This window comes from Bactrocera dorsalis, chromosome 3 (assembly GCF_023373825.1).
Source record: "Bactrocera dorsalis isolate Fly_Bdor chromosome 3, ASM2337382v1, whole genome shotgun sequence".
NCBI classification, from domain to species: Eukaryota; Metazoa; Arthropoda; class Insecta; order Diptera; family Tephritidae; genus Bactrocera; species Bactrocera dorsalis.
The window spans coordinates 1,886,249-1,904,982 of NC_064305.1; positions in this window are offsets into that span (position 1 = coordinate 1,886,249).

Consider the following 18,734-nt stretch of genomic DNA (forward strand, 5'->3'; position numbering starts at 1 on the left):
AAGATCTTCACAGGCGGCCAACGGAAAAACGAAATAACGCCGAGAAAGAAACGACAAATCTAACGCAGAGCAATGGAGAAAAATGAGAAAAGACAACAAATTAACAACACGAATAAAGAGCATTGAAGTGATACGCAAAAATGTAGCATGCCGCTCATGAAAAGCATGAAATGGAAACATGACAATTTGCGCTGCACAAAACTCAAAACAAAAAACGCCATTTTTCACCGAAATTGCGAAATGGTCGCCACTCACAGGCAAGCGGCAGGCAAGCGCGCGCGTACAGTTATAAAATGCGACAATTTGTCGCGGCGTTTTATGAAATTTTTATGCGACAACATTTCTAGTTTTTCCAACTAAAAGATGTCATTCATATTATGGAAGGCAAAATTAAATAAATAAATAAGCGCTGCTGTCGAAAGCGCAAACTGCAACAAGTTGACGAGTTTATGGCGGACGCGCGACGACGCGACCGGCCGAGCCAACGCGCCGCCACCGAGCCCAGAGGCGACGCTGCCGGCTATCATGGCAGCTCGGCTACTTGCAACCCCTCCCGGGGGCTTTCAGCCGTCTCCCGGCTGCTTGGCTTGCTTTTAGGCGCGTTAGCCGGGCGCCTTGTTGTTGCTTGCCGCGCCGCGCGTTGCATGTTGCACACAAAGTTGCGCAGCCACTTGAATTATTTATGAGCTGCATTTCTCGAAGAAAAAATGCCTTTTCGGGTTGTGCGCGCGAGAAAAAAAATCGGAGCGTAAAACTATGCGAGGCACATAAAAAGTGCGCCACATGCAAATGTTGCAAGCAACTGCAAAATATTTTCATACACCATAACAAGCGTGGCAAACAAAATAAATAAATATTTGTGTTTGTAATAATAAGCGTGCAGCAATAAAAAGTTGCATGCACAAGCCGTTGGAGGAGGCGAAAAAACTGAGAACTGCAAATAAAACTTTGTTATGAATAAAAACAAGCGTTAGTGTGGCAAAAACAACACTAAATGAATTTGTAGCGTGCAAAAGTAAGCAATTTGAAGTGGTCTTACGGGGAATTCTTTTGTAGCAAATATAAAATCGCAATGTGTGAGCACTTCTTGAGAACTTATTGCTGGCAAAAACAAAAGCGAAAAGAAAAAGGTGGCAAGGGAAGTGGTTGCAACGCTGAATAATTGCTTTATATGGTTTATAAGTAGTTTTGTCTGCAAATATGCAAATGAGGGGTTGAAGAAAAGGATTTCCAAATAGGCGTGTGACTAGAAATATATATTTTTGGTTGGTTGGCGGGTCTTAAAAAAGTTAGAAGACTCTCAGACATAATTTTGGAACTAAAAACAAGAAAAATTTTTTAACAGAAATACCCTTTACAAATTAAAAAAAAAAAATAATTATACAAGAAATTGATCTTGTACGGTCGACTTGTATGGCAGCTATATGCTATAGTGGTTCGATCTGAGCGATTTCTTCGGAGATTTCATCTTTGCTTTAGACAATAATGCACACTAAATTTCGTGAAGATTTCTCTTCAAATGAAAGAGTTTTCCATACAAGCACTTGATTCCGAACGTTCAGTTTGTATGACAGCTATACGCTATAGTGGTCCGATATCAATAATTCCGACAAATAAGCAGCTTCTTGAGGATAAAAAGACGTGTGCAAAATTTCAAAACGATATCTGAAAAACTGAAAGACTAGTTCGCATGTATACATACGGACCGGAGTTAGTCATGACTTTATCAACTGAGCTCATCACACTGATCATTTATATATGTATATACTTTAAAGGATTTCCGACATTTTCTTCTACGTGTAGTAAACTTCTTGGCAATTTTAATTCATCCTGTACAGGGTATAAAATAATATGTATTATGAGAAAGCTAACCATTCTACCGCAAAAGTATAACCTCCAAGCTTGAGCCAAGCATTTGAGCATCATTATTTCAAGACCAACAGTAGAGTACTCTTCATTTTTTCTTGAAATTGCAAAATTCTGCACTTTTAGATCTTCAATCTTTTAGTAAAAACCCGTTAACCAAACAACAACTCAACTTAAGCAGGTCTCCGAAATATGCAGCGCTTCACAGACAATCTACAACGCAGAATCTCCACACGTTTAGCAGTAAAAATTTCAATTAACCCCACATCTTATCAGCGTTTCAAAAATGGAAATAAAATAAACTGAAGTTCAACTGCCACACCTTTAGCCTTTAATCCATCATTACACATTTTAATCAGCTGTTGGCTCTCTCTGCCTACCAGACATTCCTGCGCTTGGCTCGATTTGTTATCAGGACTCCAGCAAAACACCTTCATTACGAGCATATTAACGCAGAGAACACGAAGTTGATCGCTTAATAAAAGGAGTTAATTAAACTTTTTATTAAAAAACAGAAATATGCGCTTAAGGATGCATGAAATGAGAGATCTGTATCAGTGGAAAGCAATGCTCTCGTAAGTTAACACCTATGAGAAACTGATAGTTTTTTATTGGCAAAAACGAAGGTGTGAGAAAATTGAAAAAAATACATGAGGGGCTTAAAAAAATTTTTTGCAGGAAATATTTTCAAAAATCAATCCAAAAAATTAAAAAAAAAATAAAAAGTTCAGAGTTTCTTCAAAAAAAGTTTCGTAATTTTTTTTTTTTTTCAATTTTCACTAAATATTACTTGGTTTAAAATAACTAGCTATATACCGTTTCCAATACAAACGGCTTTTCTAAATATTTTCCCTATTACTTTTTGCATCTTCCAACCAGCGTTACCTAAATTGGGGCGCATTGCGGCCGCACAAATTGCCGAACGCGTTTCGCTTATCGCATTTCGCTGCGCTTTAACCAGCAGCGCCAACAGCAATCGGGCAGCTTCTCGTTTTAAGTGTGGCATACACAGCCACGCACAACCACAGCAACAACAATAGTAATTGCGATATACAACATTCAGTAGCCTCCACAAAGCAGGCTCCAACGCGGCAACTCACCGCCTTATCTTAAACGCAGTGGCATTTCATTACCGCGCCCAGCCCCTGCAACGTCTTCGGCGTGTGTGCAGGCCACAGCGAATACCTGAAATGTGAAAAGAATGGAGTACTACGTTTTTAACCTTTCCGTAAACGCTTCTGACACACGCTTATCGAACTTAAGTGGCTGTTAAGCGGATGCATAAATGATTGTTGGGTAAGGATAAGCAGGCAGTCTAACTCGCATACGGATATACATATCTGCACACATACACACAGTGAGGTGAGCTGCGACTGCGCGTTGTTTCATTGGCACATAAGCGTGGCGTTGCAAGGCGGTTTTCAGGCTGAGTGTGTGAAGTCGTGAAGCAGCGACAAACGATAGCTGCTCAGCTGACTTCGCTGCTGCTCAGGCATGTTTACATTCCCTGTAGAAAATTTTGGTCGCTGGAAACTGAGTGACGGAATGTGGGCGTTTATTTGACCGTCTCTCTCTCTTTCTTTCTCTCCTTAATGCTCGCTATTTATCCTATCAACAACTGTCTTCGAATGCTCATTTCTCAGCTCACTGCTGCTCTCTTGTCTTCAGAGTACCGTTTGCTCATCAAAAAGAGCTATTATTGTAACGGTATGCACCAACTGACTTATTGGCTGGGTTTTCGAAATAAGTATTCCAATTTCCTACTGGGTATTGCATGCACATTTCACACACACCTATTACTGACACATATTATTTAATTCAATATGTTTTACGTGCACCATCGGCCAGTCAGCCGGTCAGACGACCGTCTTGCATCTTTCTCACACTCGAACTCCTTCGGCTTTTGTGGTCGATTCGGTGACTTTGTCAATTTGATGCGTGGAGTCTAAAAGCCTTTAAGTGTTCTACGCAGGCGTTATTATTATTTATTTTCTGTGCGTTTTTTGTATTGATATTGTTGTTGTTGTATATATTGTAGATTTTGGAATCAATTTTGTTGTTGTTGTACATTTTGGAATTAATTTTGAGCCGCTCCGCTCTCTTATGCCGAACACTGTGGCTTGTAGCTATTGCCGGACAATCGCCAAAGCAGACTTTTCACGAGACAATCCCATAACTTAGACAAAAGCGTAAAGAATTACAAGCGAAGAAAAGTAATTTTAATAAAAATCCACTTAAAGAGTTACAAACACAAAGCGAGCGGCAATATTGAAGTTGAACTGCGTGTCGCAAGCACGGAGGTCGCTGGAGCAGCAGAGAGCATGGAAGGAAATCAAAGAAAATTAACAAACATAAGAGATTGAAGAAGATACATAAAAACTAGTAGTAAGATAATTCTACAACAAAATTATAAACAAATTGAGAAAAAAATTGCTTAACCCAGAAAACTCAGCAACTTAGTCGTCATTCATTCCGCTAACATGCCTTCGTTGGAGCTTAACTCCCTCAAACTCCACGCTGCCCACTTCCAGTCTTTATCTGCCTAATGCCACTTTTACAACTCACTTTCAAGTCTGCGCCGAGGCTCATCTTCATTGCGCTTGTTCTCTTTTTCATCTCTTGAAGAACCAGATGTACCTTGGATGCTTCTACCTAACCCGCTTTTATGTACTTAATCGAAGATTGATAAGATTTTTATTGGCAGCTTAAACACTTCATTTGCTGTACGATCGCGCCGCGCGGAGATTAGCGGCTTGAATTTTCCCGTTGCCTTGTCTGAATTAGCTTGTCTCAAATGCGCACACTTATTTCCCCATATTTTAACGGCTTTTGGCGTCTGTGATATTGTTTGTATTTTTATTTATTTTTTGATTGCTTCTTTTCTTTTTGGCTACCACCTTTGTCTGCGCGTTGCCTTAATCTGGTTATTCATTAATCTTGACCTTTTGACCTGCCCCTGCCGCTCTGCAATTAAGATTGCATAAGCCCACACATTTCTTGTGTATTTCTTTATGTATTTATCTATGTGTGTGTTGTGCCTCACTTACGTACACACGCACATTTGTCAGCGCGTTTTCCATTTTAATAGCTGATGTGTTAATTTGTTAGTGTCGCCTCAGCTGCAATGTTAGATAAGTGGTTAATTAAATATTTGAACTTGGTGTTGCAAGTCGGTGGAGAGATGCAGCATTGCGGTGATATGCATACATAAATATGTATGTATGTGGTATAATCTTATATTATTCGTTTATATGTGTGTGCATATGTCAGAGGTGCTAAGTGAGTTCGTATCTTCCATGTAACAGTACTCTGAATGACTTAATAATTTAGATGAAATGTTTTGTCATTAAAATTATGAAAATTTTTTGTGAGCTTAAATAATAGTGGCTTAGTCAGTCATTGAACTGGGCTTGCATTCGAAATCGGAGCATTCCAAGAATATTTTTCTTTAATATTTACTATTATTGCTTTGCTTCATAAGAATTTCTTTGAAGCAGTGTTTCTCCAAGAGATATTGAGGGGGTTCCTTTTTCAGGGTTTTACATCACAATTCATCCTGACCTTCTTCAGGGTTTTCGGCTATGATTTATGCTCGTATATGGCCGTTATATTACATTTACAGTATATCCTACGTCTGTTTCGGTGGTTATACTAGAAATAGTCTTATGGAGCTGCTCGGCGAAGCTGATTCCTATCATGAACCGATATTTCCCAACATTTTCAAAAATTATCGCATTTATACTTTGTCATAAGACCCAGTTGTCCTTTATAGTTGTTGCGGTCTTACACTGTCCAAAAACCTTGGAGTTGTTAAAGACTGTAAGCGGTTGTTGGTAATCGGAATTCAACTAAGCGACTCTCTGTCTAACTACCGCACTCCAAAAAGTACTCTCAATACATTGGCTGCCATGTCACACATCTTCGTACGACACACGAAAATTCATGAAGTGCCACGTTGTACGAAATCTTCCGATATTCCACGTCGTCACGGTTCTCGTGCTTTTTTTTTTATTATGGCACATTATTTCTATAAAACTTTCCGGGCCTGTTGATGCCTGCACAAAAATTTGGTTTAATTTTCAAGGCACTACAGGGTTTGATAAAAATCAGATTCCGCTCCGGTTACGTAGAACCGACTGTCATGGAAAGGGAGAGGAGTTAGATCTTCAAGTTCGCTCCAATCTGTTCATTGGGTTTGGTGCTCGGCGGAGATTCCAAGCGAAGCCAAGTCCTTCTCCACCTAGCCTTTCCAACGGAGTGGAGGTCTTCCTCTTCCTCTGCTTCCACCGGCGCGTACTGCCTCGAATACTTTCAGAGCTGGATTGTTGTTGTTTAGTGGTATGGTCAAATAGCCTCAGTGTGAGAGTGATGGGAGATCGAGACTATATGTACTCCATACATAGTATGTCGACGTTAGATTCTGCTGAATGCTTGTACAAGTGTCATTTGAATCAGTAAATTAAATAAAGTTCAACAAATTATGCCGACACAAGCTGAAATTTATATTTTCCACCTTTAAAAAACAAGATCTTTTAAAACCCTGCAGTAATACTTCAACCGCATGACTCCAATCTCACACTTTTATTCCAAAGTTGTAATTAATACCGACAACTCGAATTTCGAAGCCATATTTTAGAGGCAGAAATCTCACATAATATCGGCTAGAATTTTCTACCATAATTAATCATTCTAGAAAAGCATAGAACACTTACTAACAGGAAAACACAGCATCCACTTTATTACATCCACCTTATCTCACTACGTTCTATTATCCTCCTGCCCTTTCCACTAATTTCGCATAAACTCTGCTTCCCCCAGAAGCAATTTCGGAGAAAAATTTAATGAAAATTTTACTATGATCATAATTCATTTGGAGATCAGCAACAAGTCTAATGGCCACTTAATGACACCAGCGGAATGATTAATGGCGGCCCAGCGCTGGCAGGGCATTAAAGTATTTTGTAACAAACAACGTTGGAAACACAAAAACACAGCGAGAAACACAACAAACGCATTGTTTTCGACACGTTGTCAACGCGCCTAATCTGATCCTGCGATCGCAGCGGCCAAACGGATTACCTGAACGGAGTCCAGGCCACAACGTGCAAACACGCGTACATGTTAGCAAAAGAGAGAGAGAGAGAGAGTGCGCGTTCGGTTGGCATTCGGTGTGGACAGCGGCAATCGCAGCGCAGCGATCGGTGAAGCGAAACTTCTGTGGAATTTAAAACACAACAACAATGGGAATATGCAGTGAGCGGTAAGCGACAGAAGTCGCGCGACTTGTTGCATGCCACAAGTGTCGTGCGTATTGCATACTCATAGTTGATAATTTAGTGTTGAGTTCAAAGGTCACGTAGCAGCAGATCAATAGCAGCGATCACATACCAATTTGCTTGTATTTGTTCGTTATTTGTCGTATTTTCAATTATGGGAGGAATGCGTATTGTAGTAAACGCTGAACCCATAAATAGCAAATCGAAGTGGTAAAAGCTACTGGAAACATATTTCACGCTTGGCGAGTTACTACGTATACATGCACGCATGCGGGTGTGGCACGTCCAAACGGTGTACGAAGAGTGGCAAGCAAGTGAGCAGGTGTTAGGCATGTAAAGGCGGCAAATCGTTTGACGAAATACTTACGTGGATATATTTTGCTTGTTGGGAGTTAGCTGTCACTAAAAATGTGTATATACATAATAGAGGTGTTTGTATTATTCAGTACTCCTACAACCACTGAAAGTTGGACATTGCTGAGAGTGACAAGTTCCCTGGATCTCCTGGGATTTACTCTGATCCAAAGTGACTTTACTACTTCACAGCTGTTGGCAATCGACCATCGCTCGTTGATTTGAACTGAGGTCCAACAGTCCGGTAGTGAGCCACAGGAAGCCAGAGGAGCTCATACTGAGTTCTTAGAAGCTTATCAGCCTTACAGCCAGGATTACCGAAACTTTGGCCCATCCGTAAGCTTCACCGCCCTCCTGCACACAAAAACAGCGAGTGCTTCCCTCCTATACCTCTCCCGAAGGTATATAAGCAGACAAGAGACAGCCAGTGCTAGATTCGGCGACATGTGTGCGGATTATGGAGTCCACAGGCATGCAGTCTTTCAAGTAGCCAGATTCACTGAGTCCGGGGGCAGTTTTTGCAGCCATATACTTTGCGGCAATGTCCACTGATGATATATGCAGCAAGACGTTTGGTGGGAGTTGGTTTGGTTCGTAATGCAGGAGAAATGCTAATCGGATCAGTCCGTTGAGCACTAGTCAATTTTTTGGCGAGTGCATTTTTTTTCTAGCGCCTTCCACAAAACAAAAATTTACAGGCTTAACCCAAATAACATATTTTGTTTAGAGTCCCCACCCTTTGCCAATTACTCCCTTGTAGCAGTACAGGACAACCAATGCCTTCTCTGCTCTTTCCTTGATGTTGGGTTTCCATGAGAACTTCCTGTCTAGAGTACTAGACTACTCCGTCAGCAGGTCGAACACACGTTCCTTCAATTGATAATACCGGTAATTTGTACTACCCACTGAATATAACCAGTTCGGTCTTTCCAGCAGCCCGATTGCTTACGATTCTTTGAGTTAGCTCGTACACGGTATTCACAAATTTGCCCTCAATCATGAGCGCTACATCGTCCGCGTAGGTAATCACCCGGCAGTCGGCTTCCTTTTGCTTTTCCAGAAAATCATTGACAATCAGGATTCAGAAAAATAGTGAGAGAATTCCCCCTTGAGGGGTATCCCTGCTTACATTTCGTTTTGTCATAAAACCGCCATGATCGTTCTATCGCAGAAAAGTTTGAAGATGATGAAGATGAGTTGTTAAAGGTTTAATTTAACCTCAAAGTTCAAATAACTGCTTCCAGCAGTATATTTTTGAATGTTCCCTTGATATCAGATAATGTCCCAACAGCAAACTCTGGGTTCCTCATGGTCCTTTCGAGACAGAAGACAAGAGTATGCAAGGCAGTGCACACTGTCCTACCTTTGCACTAGGCATGCTGTGCCCTTCAAAGTCTTATGAGCAGATCAACCAAACTCTCTAAGGTTTTCAATAAGAAAGAGGAGAGGCTGTTGGTACCGAAATGCTTGGACGACACATGCGATTTCTCACCGGCCTTCGGGATGAACGCTACTCTAACCTGCGTCCAAGCCACAGGAATATATGCCAATCTAGTGCAGTTCGCATGGAAGGTTGCCAGCTAGTTGCGTGAAAGCGTGACAGCTGCGCTGGTGTAATGAATGATTCATAAGTATTTCTTAAATTTTTTAATTTTTCCAATTTTATATTTTTTGTGTTTTTTCATATTTTATTATTTGTTTATTTGTTTAGCAAGTTTTCCATATATCCATAAACAGCAGTAAACACGACACGGCAACGCCGATAAATTCGGCCATCGGTTATCGCGCTGCAATTACTTTTTCGAGTTTCTGGTATGTGCACCGCCCGCGGCACCGAAATCGGATAGCCATTTAACATTAATTATCACACAGTTTGAGATTTTCAACTTAAATAACGAGCCACCATAACTGAGCGTGAATTTAGTTGAACAGCGATTTTAGTGGCCGCCAGCGAGCGCCAATACCTGCCAGCCGAATTTTCGAACACTTACTGCCCCGACTGTGGGGCATGCCCCGTTGCTATCGCATATTTATCTTTCGCTGTTCACAAACAATTACTTTTGAATATTTTTCATGTTTTTACTTTCTGCTGTTACGATTTCATTTGTATTTATTCAAACCATAATTTCTACGATTGTGTTGTTGCCTCTGAGCGCAGGGAAGCGTGTGTGTGTGCGTGCGCTTGACAGCGGGTTGTCACCGATCCAAGAAACAGAGCCATATCGACATGCAGGCGACCCGCATTCACACCGCAGCGCTATTGTAAGCGCCAAAATCGGCAACAACAACAACAAGTTGTTTAATGTGCTTAAACATATTTATGTGTATGTGTGTGTGTGTGGCAGTTGCCTTTTGTTCGCGCGTTGAATTATTGCCGAATTGATCACATTTATTGCATCCACACACCCCGGCGTTGGCCGCGCATTGTTTGTTACGTGCAGCAAGCGTGTTGTTGTTGGCGCAAATAACTCCTTTTATTGTGTGGCCAAATCATTTGTATTCCAAAAATATATTATAACATGTTGTTGTTGTTGCTATTGCTGTTGCTGGGCATGTGACTGTCGTTGGCGTTGGCACTTAATTGAAATGTCGCTTGTCGCTTGACCAGCAACAACAAGCACAATAACTTAACTATAAGCCGCTCGACAGCAACAACAAGAAATGGCATAAATACAGCAATAAAACATAATAGGAGCCGGAGCGTAAAAAGCGCGTAGCCAGCTCGAAATGAAGTCATTTTTATTAGTTAACGCATTTTTTATGCGACGGAAATTTGTGGTTGCGGGCGCTGCCTCTCCGGCGGAAGACCTGCTCTCCTTCTAAGCATTTCCTCGCCCTCACATTGCTGCCTGCTTTATTTACGTGGTTAATTGGGTTTCTGCTGTCTTTGTCATTTTTTTAATATTTTTCTTATTTTTTTTGGTCCCCACATTTGCTTGGACCACACACACCGGCGCCCTTCGCAGAAGAGTTAATTTGTAGTCTCCTTTATTGCTTATAAAAATATTTGTTTCTAATGAATAATGATGATTGGGCTGGTGTGTCGCTTATCTTAACAACATTTTATAGCTTCGTGGACAGCTACCAAATTGAATTTGAATTTTTATTAAATCTCACGTTCGGCATAAGTAAGGTTAGGGTGCCTTGAAGGCATTGCCGTTGAATTGGAAAAACAGAGAGATAATCAAATTAAATCAAACAGCATTGTTAGTGCCGTGCTTAGTCAACCTGTAGTTTGAGATTATAGATTTTGACGGCAAAGTGCGTGCAGATAATCGAAAAATTATTAATATGAAAATGTTTAGGAAATAAATTAATTAACAAACTCATTTGCATGGGCGCTCTTTTGTATAGTTTGCGGCGCTGAAAATTTCATGCTAATTAAATGATTTAAGCTAAATAGCTTAGATAGACATACTAATGTTTGATTTAGGATAATTTGGTTATAATTTGTGTACAGTTAGCTGCGAAACAAACTAGAATAAAAGAAGAAACCTTCGAGTATGTGTTATAGAGAACTAAGTTTTAAGAAAAGTTTATTAAAAAAAATATATATTAGGTTGGGTCAAAAAATCTGAACATTTTTTTTTCGCTTGGTACTCTGAAAAATAGTTTCTTAGGAATAATATTCAAAACACAAAAAAAAAACGGAAATTGTAAATAATCATCATTATTTATTTTGCAGCCATCGAAGTAGTCCCCACCAGATACTTATGCACTTATGCCAACGATTTTTGCAGTCCTCAAAACACTTTTCATAAGCACTTTTTGGGATGACCTTCAGTTTCTTCAGCGTGTTTTGTTTTAACTTTACGGTCGACTGAAAACGGGTTCCACGGAGCGTCAATTTCGGTTTGGGAAACAAGCGAAAATCATATGGAACCAAATCTGGCGAATACGCTGGCTGATTAATGGTATTCATTGCGTTTTTGGTTTTAAATTTGATCAAAATCGAAGCATCGCATTACCATCGTTTAAAATCCATCAACTGTTCTTCCACAATACCGGCCGTTTTCGACGAATGTTCTCATGCAAACGCTTCAATACGGCCAAACAGAATTACTCATTGACCGCCTGTCCCTGCGGCATAAATTCATGATGCACCAAAGCACAAATATCGAAAAAACAATGTGCATCACTTTGAGTTTTGAGCGTGATTTTTTTGGTTTCGGTTCGTTTTTATCCCCTCCATTCCAATGATCATCAACATCCGAAAAGTTTATTATGGAAGTAGTTTCACTGTCAGCGAGCTCAAGGCTTGTATAATAGCTCTGCTGTCGGAGTGGATGCATACTTCCCTGAAAGAAGGCCTACTTTGAAGAAGTACAACTATTGCTACATTGATGGATGCCACTTCTGCTGGAAGGCATTACGGTGCTCTGGAAGTTCATTAAAGGCTCCAAAAAGAAGAAGTTTACTGGGCTTCTTCTGCAGCGACTCCGCTTCATGCGTATAGCTCACGGAGTCAAACTTCTCAGCGATGCAGTCGAATGAGAGAGGATTTCGAAATGTCCCTCTCTGTGATCTTTAATGTGTTTATTTCGACAAAACTTCTCCAAATACCACATATAATCTTTAAGTCCTGTTGGGTTGTTGTGCTTTCGCATTGAGCTTTACAGTGCCCTTAAAATGGCTCGTTAAGATACTCATGTCCTTTTGATATTTACTTTTAGATTACTTAAGGTTTTGCGTTGACGGAAAATCCTTTTGATGCAATCAAAATATTTTCCTACCAATTTATTCCGCTTAAATACGTTTAACGATTTTTATCTGAGCCAAGTTCCAAGAAAACACATACGCACACATATAGGTCCGAAGGGGGAAAAGCTGCTATGAAACTTTTGTTCGATTTTAATCTTTCGCAGCGACGCGGGCGAATTGATTTTTATCGCAAGTAAACAAAAGAACAAACGAGCCAACAACAAGCAAATCAAGCAATTGAAAAAAATTGCAAAAACAAGAAAACTACAATTTTTGCATCAGTTGCAAATCGAAACGCTCACAGAAAAAGTCGAAAGTAACAAAATTGACGGGAAAAAAGAAATAGAATCCGCAAAACAGAAAGAAAAATAAAAACGAAGAACAAAAAAATTAAACAATCGAACCGACTTAATCCGCTTAGAGCGCATACCAGCGCATTGGCCGGGGGTTTTACGGACCAATTAGGACATGAAATGGACAGTTGAGTTCTCGCAAAGACAAACAAACAAACGGAGGGAGTTATTTTAGGCAGAACAAAGAGTTTACTGCACTGAGCGCGTTGGGGTTGGCAGGGCTGTAGCAAAAACAATGCGCGTATAGATGGAAGCGTTCAAGTGACACTGGACACATTTGCCGATAGACTGATAAACGCTCAAATATGCACACACAGCAGCACGTACGAACAGGCATAAGTTTGATGGCGCGTTGGCAGGAAATCCGCTGGCCGTCAGAAAAATACTTTTCATTTTAAAAATTTTAGTTTTGCTTTGAATTTGTTTGATCAAAAAATACGCTCACAAAAATACGTACACACCAATGCACTCAAATGCAAATCTCTGCTAAGTAGCGAAGCAGACGAATAACATAAGCGTATTAAAAAATTTCGTGCCGACAGTTTGGGTTTGGTCGTTATATAACTTTGGTTTTTGTAGGCTGCAATAACTAAGAGACTAGGAAATCTACACGGATAGATATATATTTTTCAATATAATTTTGGAAAGTAAATGCTTTCTGTTAGGACCACTTATTGGTAAAGAACAGTGGAATTGGAGTATTGGCTATGAATCTGTAATCGACAATACAACCGCGGAATCTTCATATTCATAAACGGACCACGGGCTGAAACAGGAACAGGAGAAAGCTTCTTCTGCAATAATCCATAGAAGGACTACAATTCCTTCTTTCAGGCCGAAATCGTGGGCATCACAGAATGCGCCAAGTGGCCATCTGCTCCAACCGGCTAGTCCGTAAACTTTTTAGATGATAACCAAGCGGCAACTGACAAGGCTGCGGTAGGTTATGAGAGTAGGTAGAAACTAGACTTTTAGTAGAGAAGTCGGTTAGTAACATTTGAGTCCCCGATCATATTGACAAGAAAACGGCCAGACGAGCAGACTAGAAGGGGACACTATTCTGCTAAGCCTCCCCCAGACCAATAAGTTTTTTCAAGAGTAGCTTAACGCAATTAACTCTAGAGGAAGACTTCAAGTCTTGCAGCATTAGCAACACAAAGCATACCATAAAGTTACTTTGGGGTAGTGTTGATGGTGAACAGACCAAAAACGTGCTGCAGTAAAAGGGAGCTTAGACACATTATAGGGGTCATCACAGGGTGAAGCCCCTGATCCCACCTTTAGGATTTGCGAAAAAATGGATTCAGCGGAATGCGGAGCATGAAAGGTGTGTGAATTTTTTTCTTCAGCTGGATGAGAAGAGACATATCCATGGTTTCTACTGCTTCAACTTAAGGTACATTCGGCAGCAGAGGTAGAAAATAATTAAGTTCTTCATCAAATCTACTAAGATGAGGAATAAGGCTCAAATTGGTTACCAGCCAGAAGCACGATGGGTCTAATAGTGGTCTGTTGTTGTTGTAGTGTTTGTAACGGCAGAACTCTGCCGAGTTGACGCCCTTGGACCTGATAAAAATCATGATTTGTTCCGGTTACGGAGACCAGACTGTCGGGGGAACATTTTATTGTGACCTAAGTGCGACCGTCTGCGGTCCAACGCTCATGCGCCTGCAACCAAAAACCAATCCTGGCTCGTGGCAACGTATCAGCGATGGTCAGCTTATTTAGAAACTCTTGAAGATTTTATATGTCTAAAAGCCTAGAACTTGTGCTACATTTTCACTATGACGTACCAGATTACTGAAGCAGCTTTCGGAGATATACAAAGAGGTCAACCGAATCTGAGTATAAACGGCCTCATTTGACTAAGCAAACAAATTGCTTGAGCGTCAGACTCTGAACAAAATATCGGTGGTTAATACTAATATATTTGAAGAGGATTGACCCAGTTGATAGAGACTTGTTCGAGAATGAAATATCAAGGAGAAAAGGTACAGAAGGATGTTTACAGAGCAATTTTTCCATGTCGATCTTGGGATCTCGTAGTAATTGAGCTCAATATTCAATTTTTGTGATTATTCTAGGAACGTCGTCTAATAAAATTTACCAACAAGGATTATTAGGTTTTTATTATTAATATTTTCTGAAGCTTTCTGGTCCCGGATAAGAGCCTCCTTTCCACATTTGGACTTCCAATAAAATCAAGGGATCTAATAGTCATAAGAGAGCAATTTCTTAGCTTGAAAACTGGTTACGAGAAACGTAAAAGGTAGTAGAAAGGAACTGTTATTTTCTTAAGATTTTTTCTAAGTATTGAAGACAGCCATAAGTTCATAGATAACATTGAAATATCGTTTAGGATTCGCTCAAAATCATATACCTACAAGTGGAAAGAAAATTTCTGTAATATTTTTTATTGTATATATTATGGAAATCAGTTGCAACATGCTTGAGTTTACTTGCCACAAATGCGGCTTTAATCAAGCCATGTTACATTTGCTCAACAGTTTACCTGCAACAGCAGAATCCCGCTAAAGTATGTTGCCACTGATTGAAAAGTAATTAAATGCCACCCTTTTATGTGTAACAATGCATTTGCGACAGGACATTGACCCATTTTCACATAACATTCTAAGCAAAACTATATATTCATGCTTCTAAACTCATTACATCAACATGCCACATGCATGACTTGCAACAATTACGCGGTTATCCTCAGTCAGTGCCATGGCATGACATGCAAATGCGGGGGGAGCAAGTGCTGCACTGAATCTACCTACACTTACATAGCTGGGAGGCGCAGCCAATGCAGTTGCCTGTGGAAAAAAGCTACAGCTTCATTAAAATAGAACAATGGACCGCCTTATACCCGAAATGCCAACGCGAGCGCTGTGGCATGCCTACTCAACCGCTGTGCTGTCACTGTCGCTGGTTTTAGCCACGGCTATCGGCTGTGGCATGATTTAATTAACATAAAGTAGATTTTTATGATTCACTAATTTCGGTGAAAATCAAATAAAATTGTTGCGTTTAATGTCAGTTCACATACCTGCAGGCTTCGCGCCCGCAACGACACGACCCTTCGAGTGCACATAAGTATCCACATACTCAAGTGCGCTAGCGACGCTGCCTGCTGCTCACATAAAATTAAATTCCAGCTTCACTCACCCTTCGTGCTTACGTGTTCTCGGCTAGATTTTTACTTTACGATTTTTGGTAGAGTTTCGATTTTTATTTAATTTTATTTGCGTTTTTGAAGGTAGTTCCTTCGACAAATATTTTCATTTCATTGCTTTCCTTTTGGTTTTCCCAGCTCGTTCGCGCTGCCGGTTTGCCTTGCCGCTGCGCTATCAATGAAGTCACTTGTTCCCAGCCCAGCTCGGGTTCATGTTATTATTTTCCCCGATTTCGTTGTTTTAGCCTAATTACCGTCGGTTGCCGCCGACGCTGCTGCTGCTGCTGCGGCTGCTGGTGCCACTTTATGACCCTTCATCAATCCTTTTGCCCCGGCAATACCTAAATACCAACACAAATAAATGGAACACAAACCGTTGGCTTCATCGCTCATTGCGTTCGCTCGTTTGCGCTATGTCTCTTTCCTCCATTTCTCTGCGCTCTCTCCTATTCCCTATTTTCCGCCGTTGCTTGGCTGTTTGCTTTCCTGTGCCGGTGGCTTACCGCTGCTGCTACTACTCTTGTTGTTGTTTTTGTCTAATTTAATTGTCATGGTTATTGTAATTCATTGTTGTTGTAATCATTTGCTGTTGTTGTGCGCACCTGTGTTACTTTTATTGCATAACCGCCCGATTTTTCCTAATTTCTGTTTTAGTTGCTACACACCCGTTTTGCCGCACGGTCTCACCGCCGTACTGGCGCGCTGCTTCCACTCGCTTCGCTTGCCTCGTCATTGATCCCACCTGGACGCTCGCCATCCGGCTGACCTGCACCAGCTCACTCCACTGAACCGTAGCCGCGCGCTCCGCTGCAATTCATTACTCGCCATTTGCTCTGCTTTGCCGGGTTCAGCGCTGGTGTGTCCATTTGCCGGGCAGCGCTCGGTAATAGGGCGTTGAAAAAAGGGTTTCTCGCGCTGGCGCTCGCATTTGTTGCGCACTGTTGGGATTTTTTCGTTACCGTTTGGCTTGTCTATTTTCACTTCCCGTTCGCCGTGCTGCTGTTTGTTCACGTTTAATAAATTCATATTATTTTCTATTTTGCTGGTCGGTGCTCTATGCGTTGTTATTGCCTTTGGTGCATGCAATAATGCCAGAAATTCAACTGTACGTGTATAGAAGTACAACTTTTTCCACTTTAGTGTTTTTTTTTGTGCTTTGCAGGGTTGCTTTGATAATTGTGTTGTAGATTTTTTCTCTCAAATTGATACCGTTTTTAATGAAGCGATATTTAAATATGCTTTAAGAAATCCTTTTGCACCATTTACTCACAGGACAAGCTATGCTGCAGCTGATGCAAACTTAATGAGTTCGGTTGTTTTGATCAGCAGCTACGCTCGGCTATTTAAATGGCAATTAGCTCGCATTGCCATCATGGAAAATTCCTTCGGGGATACATAAGCGTGGGAATCCGTCATAAAAATAAGCGATTTCGGTGGCAAGTATTAAATAAGTTTGCGAATACGCAGAAATTTACAAATCCGGTTCATCCTTTCTGACGGTGGAAAATTTCTACGCCGCCGAAATTAAATTACTTCTGTATTTCATTTATTATATTCGGAGCCTAACCCTTAAGTGTCAGGTGTCCCCACAATATGATACACTGCAGGAGGTATTGATAGTGAAACTGCAGAGTCTGTTAAAATTCGCGTCAAGCTTAGGCATCCCAAAGGATGATACTCCCCTTGGATCTAGCAAATCAACTCCATCTGATATCGCAAAGAACCAAAACTGGTCCATACGTGCCTTATTGGCCTACCAGATTACCCCAACCCAACTTTTTCGTTTCTTAGAATTTCATCTGCATCTCATTCTGAGAGGAGTCCAGCGTTCGCTGAGTTTTTTTTTTGTAAAATTAACCACCGGATAGTTGAAATTTCATTATCAGAGTCACTAAATCTGGTTAAAAGTGTAAGTTGCTTAAAGTAAAAAAAGTAGTAAAGTCAGACCAAGCTAGATCCTCCCGACATTAGGCTCCGAGTTCAAAATTGTCTGTTTCTTCTTAGTTAGAGTTCTATAAATAAGTAGTTAGTTTAATGCTAGGCTAATTCTGTAGCTTGAGGATGCTGGTATGCTATCGAAATCCGGCACTCAAGCTACAAAGATCTGCTTTTTGCGATGTAACCCTTTTTTATAGTAGAGTGCAGCAGCAAAAGTGGGAGTGCGGAACTTCACTCCGCTAAACCTAACCTACTCCCTACTCCAAACTCTCACAGAACCACCTGATTAAATTTACTTCGTGACAGTGAAAAAACATTTAAGTCTCCTCTATTGCACTGACAGACGGGCGCCTAATCTGCGCTATATAGTATGCGATATAACCCTATCTAAATCAGTATGCAACATATAAAGTCTAAAAAACTTATTGCCCCAAAACGCAATTATGACCCTTGGAGGACTCTTACTACAGATCCGAAGTTGTCGCACGACTGACGTTTCTAGAACACTTCTGACTTTCTTTATATAGCTTCGTTTCAATGACATTTTGCTTCCAACTGTGTAATCGAACATTTTTTTGAAGAGAACAAACTCAAATACACCGAATAAATGTTCGGCTTGGCTTAGAATTACCCACACTCCAAAGTCTATTTTTAGCACAAAAACAATTAATATCTGATTAGGTTAGATACATCACGAACATAAAAAAGTTGGCATACCGAAATTTTATTTACTAGCTCTTCCTTAAAGTAACTGCTTACACAATTGTAATCACCGTTTACTCACGCTCTCTCTCTCTCTCTCTCCTTAATTAGTGGTGAGTTAACAGCGCGCTGTCGTTGTTCGGCAACAAGTGTGGAACCTATTTTCATAACCGCTGTTATTATTTACAGTTCATCTGCTCGCTTGATTTTGCTTTCCACAGCAACATGTTGCGCAACATCTTAGCGCTAACATGGAATAAGTGCTATAAAAAGTAGCTTAGCAGATCTCAGTATGAGATTCGAAGTTCAGTTCTTGTCTCTGGACACATAAATATGTGGGAAAACTAGAGAACTTATAAGAAGGACTTA